Below are 4864 nucleotides of genomic sequence, written 5' to 3' on the forward strand. Positions count from 1 at the left end.
AAATAAAGGAATTACAATTATATGTTTTAGCGACGAAATCAAATTTCGTCACTAAAAGAATGCTTTAGTGACGAAATCACATTTCGTCACTAAAAATAATAATAGATTTACCGTATGAGTTTTAGTGACGAAATCATATTTCGTCACTAAAACACATACGGGTAAAACATATGAATATGTTTTAGTGACGAAATCATATTTCGTCACTAAAAGTATGATTTAGTGACGAAATGATTTCGTCACTAAAAACAATAATAGATTTACCGTATATGTTTTAGTGACGAAACCATATTTCGTCACTAAAGCATACTTTTAGTGACGAAATATGATTTCGTCACTAAAACATATACGGGTAAAACATATGAATACCACAAAAAAATACGAATAAAACTTTTAGTGACGAACTCGAATTCGTCACTAAAGCATACTTTTAGTGACGAACTCAGATTCGTCACTAAAAGTATGCTGTAGTGACGAATTCGAGTTCGTCACTAAAAGTTTTATAGAAAGCGCCAAAGTGAAAAATTGTTGCGCCAAAAAATTTAGCTACAGCGACGAAACGGTTCGTCGCTAAAAGTTTAACTTTTTGCGACGAAAAGTTTCGTCGCTAAAGGCACCCAATAGTGACGAAACAGAGTTCGTCACTAAAGGGTTTGTAAAATATGAGCTTCAGCCCATTTTTTTCTTTTTTTTCACTACTTGTTTCTGCGTTCTCTCCCTTTCCCAAACTCACATACCCACAAACTCACACACCAAACTCATACCCACAAAACTCACATACCCAAACTCATACCCACAAACTCAAAGAATGAATCAGAGCCGTCGTCGTCGTTGCTAAGGCGTCGATCCCGGCGACGATCCAAGCGTCGCTTTTCGGCTTCGCCGGCGCGAGCACAGCGACGCTTCGGCTTTGCCGTCGCGAGCACAGCGACGGTTCGGCTTCGCCGTCGCGAGCACAGCGACGTTCGGCGCGAGCGTCGCGAGCACAGCGACGCTTCGGCGCGAGCGTCGCGAGCACAGCGACGCTTCAGCGCGAGCGTCGCGAGCACAGCAACGCTCCGGCCACACACCGCAACGCTCCGCGACGCACCGCGACGCTCCGGCGACGTTTCAGCGACGCTGCCGGCGTCGCTTCGGCTTCCCTTCACCGCGTCGCTTGGGCTTCCCTTCATTCAGGTATTTTTTTTTTTTTTCTCTTTTTGAGTTAATTTTTTGTGCTTTTTTTTTTGCATACTATTTCTCCTTTTATTTTTAATTTATTCATTTTTTTTCTTTCACTTCACAGTGGTATTTATAATGTTTGTCATTTGTGAATCTGTAATCTGTGATTGTAGTTTTTTTTTTTTTTTTTCTCTCTCCTGAGGGTGATTGTGAATTAAATTTGAATTTGTGAACCTGTGATTGTGTTTGGGAGTCTCTGTGTTTAGAAATTTTGTGATGGCTACCAATTGGCTTGCTGCTATAATCAAATTTTTGTTTGCTACCCTGTTTTCTTTCTGCAAAATTGTCAAAATTGAAAATCTAACAAATTAGTGAGTTGGTTTATGAAAACCAACACATTAGAGCATCCCACCAACTAATCAGCCCACTAATTTTGAATAGTGTAGTGAACATTACAAATTAATCTATTTGTTGGGCAATTACCTTTTCAAAAGTGGAGAAGGGTACATTAAAAAGAAACAAGCAAGGACGAATATAGCAACAACAAGCACAGTAAAAGCTAACAAATAGGATTGAATTTTAAAAAACCACCACTATTTTATATTAATTGATTCACAGCACCTAAGCTAATAAATTTTTACTTCTCCTCTAAATTTTTTGTTGACCATTTACAACTTACTATATTAACGGTTATGAATTTTTTTATGTATCTAGAGATTGCATCTTCTCTCACTTTCCAAACATACTAACTAATATTCATGATCCAAATTGGTTGTTTTAAGTATTTAATATATACATCGTGTTTTTATAAAATATCAAGGATTATCATATTTTTGTAATAATGACATGTTAACATAATTTTGTAAGACTATAGATTTTGTGGTTTTAGATCATCATGCCGAACTTAAATGCATTGGGTCTTTTTTTGCTTATCATCTTTTTGTGCTTATCATTGGGTCTACATAACTGTTCACTAAAAGTTATCTTTCTTTATTTCTAGCTCTTTCTTTTGTGACTGAAGAAATTGTGAGGAACAAGGTGAAGAATACAAGTTAACTTTGGATTTTTTCTAAAAGTTGTAAACTTAGCTTGAGCAAAGTAAGTATATTCAATTTCAATACTTGTAAAACTTTATATATTCTTGTGATGTTGGAAATTTGTTTTGTGGTGGGTTGTTGTGTTGGAGCAAGCGGGTGGCTTGCATGGTGTTATAAGGTGTCTTAAATTCATATTGGGAGTGTTTTTAATTTCTTACAAATGTGAATGGAACTTGTTGATTAGTAGCAATTGCGTTTCTTTACTCAATTTCAATACTTGTAAGCATTATAGTTATGATGTTGGAAATTTGTTTTGTGGTGGGTTGTTGTGTTGGAGCAAGCGGGTGGCTTGCATGGTGTTATAAGGTGGCTTAAATTCATATTGGGAGTGTTTTTAATTTCTTGCAAATGTGAATGAAACTTGTTGATTAGTAGCAATTGCGTTTCTTTACTCAATTTCAATACTTGTAAGCATTATAGTTATGATGTTGGAAATTTGTTTTGTGGTGGGTTGTTGTGTTGGAGCAAGCGGGTGGCTTGCATGGTGTTATAAGGTGTCTTAAATTCATATTGGGAGTGTTTTTAATTTCTTGCAAATGTGAATGAAACTTGTTGATTAGTAGCAATTGCGTTTCTTTACTCAATTTCAATACTTGTAAGCATTATAGTTATGATGTTGGAAATTTGTTTTGTGGTGGGTTGTTGTGTTGGAGCAAGCGGGTGGCTTGCATGGTGTTATAAGGTGGCTTAAATTCATATTGGGAGTGTTTTTAATTTCTTGCAAATGTGAATGAAACTTGTTGATTAGTAGCAATTGCGTTTCTTTACTCAATTTCAATACTTGTAAGCATTATAGTTATGATGTTGGAAATTTGTTTTGTGGTGGGTTGTTGTGTTGGAGCAAGCGGGTGGCTTGCATGGTGTTATAAGGTGGCTTAAATTCATATTGGAGTGTTTTTAATTTCTTGCAAATGTGAATGAAACTTGTTGATTAGTAGCAATTGCGTTTCTTTACTCAATTTCAATACTTGTAAGCATTATAGTTATGATGTTGGAAATTTGTTTTGTGGTGGGTTGTTGTGTTGGAGCAAGCGGGTGGCTTGCATGGTGTTATAAGGTGGCTTAAATTCATATTGGGAGTGTTTTTAATTTCTTGCAAATGTGAATGAAATTTGTTGATTAGTAGCAATTGTGTTCCTTTATTCAATTTCAATACTTGTAAGCATTATAGTTATGATGTTGGAAATTTGTTTTGTGGTGGGTGTTGTGTTGGAGCAAGCGGGTGGCTTGCATGGTGCTATAAGGTGGCTTAAATTCATATTGGGAGTGTTTTTAATTTCTTGCAAATGTGAATGAAATTGTTGATTAGTAGCAATTGTGTTCCTTTATTCAATTTCAATACTTGTAAGCATTATAGTTGTGATGTTGGAAATTTGTTTTGTGGTGGTGTTGTGTTGGAGCAAGTGGGTGGCTTGCATGGTGTTATAAGGTGGTTTAAATTCATATTGGGAGTGTATATTTGTGTGTGCAATGTATATTATTTAAATATTAATATAAACTTGTGCATTCATGAATAGGATAGACACTTTATCTAAGTAGCTTATAGATTTAGATGTTAGAATACATTATGCATGAGTTGTCCTTGTATTACTAAAGTAGCATTCATCTTGTAATTGTAGTCAAACATGGATAAAAGTTGGATGACAATGGGTAAGACACCCGATGGCAGATTAAGTCATGGATATATTGAAGGGGTCAATGCATTTATTAAATTTCGCAAGAGCAGTTGTGGACGTGAGTGGTAATATTCCGTGTCCGTGTATCCACTGTGTGAATTGCTATCGACAATCTTTTCAAACTGTGCGTATCCATTTGCTTCATCGTGGAATATGCAATCTTACATTAATTGGTATAATCATGGAGAGGCTCGTGTATTGAACGAAACATTCATGATAATGAAATGTCGAATGGTGATCATATGGATGGTATCGATGCCTTGGTAGATGACCGAATTAGAGGGGAACCAAAAATGCACCGAAAGATGAGGAAGTGCGTCATTTTGACAAACTTGAAGAAGATGCAAAGCGTGAGTTGTATGGATTGTGCTCCTATCAATGTTGAAGACAATATTTGAGTATTATATGGGTGATGTTGAAACTGAGGTTATTCTTGAAGGTGAAACTTCGAGAGACGCTAATCAAAATGAAGAGCATGATATACCTGATGTTGATCTTGATATGGATTATGATATGTAGAGTTCATAACAATTGTCTTAAATGTTTATGTGATTGTCTTAAAGTTTTATACTTGTCTACATTAGCAATTGTTATTGAAATGTTTTGTGTTTATCTTAAACTTGATATGATATTGATATGGTCATTTGTTGTGTTGAGTTAGTAGCAATTGTGTTCAAATTTTGCACTTGTAAATTGCTTGATATGGATAATAGTGTGGATTATAATGTTAAGTTAGTAGCAATTGTACTTATCTTTCATGTCAATACATAGTTTCAAAAAATGCCCAAAAAGGCCAAATACACTCATAATATACCGAGGTATGAGATGGCAAGATTGGATAGAATGAGGCAAAACCAAGAGATAATTGATGCTTTGGGATTGAAGCACATCTCAACTTCTCTAAAGGATTCTGCTCAGTCCAATTATGCA

At 35.6% G+C, this 4864-nt stretch overlaps 1 long non-coding RNA gene across 2 annotated transcripts; it reads left to right on the forward strand.

The window, feature by feature from the left end:
- Positions 1-990: 990 nt before the first annotated feature.
- Positions 991-4845, forward strand: LOC136063982 (uncharacterized). 2 transcript variants are annotated; one of them, XR_010625623.1, is made up of 3 exons: positions 991-1176; positions 2162-2259; positions 4706-4845. It is a non-coding gene; the product is annotated as an uncharacterized LOC136063982 (long non-coding RNA). The 2 variants fall into 2 exon arrangements; XR_010625624.1 differs by lacking the exon at positions 4706-4845 and adding an exon at positions 3878-3953.
- The last annotated feature ends 19 nt before the right edge of the window (positions 4846-4864 follow it).

Source organism: Quercus suber, unplaced genomic scaffold (genome assembly GCF_002906115.3).
Source record: "Quercus suber isolate HL8 unplaced genomic scaffold, Cork oak 2.0 scaffold_603, whole genome shotgun sequence".
In the NCBI taxonomy this organism is placed as follows: domain Eukaryota; kingdom Viridiplantae; phylum Streptophyta; class Magnoliopsida; order Fagales; family Fagaceae; genus Quercus; species Quercus suber.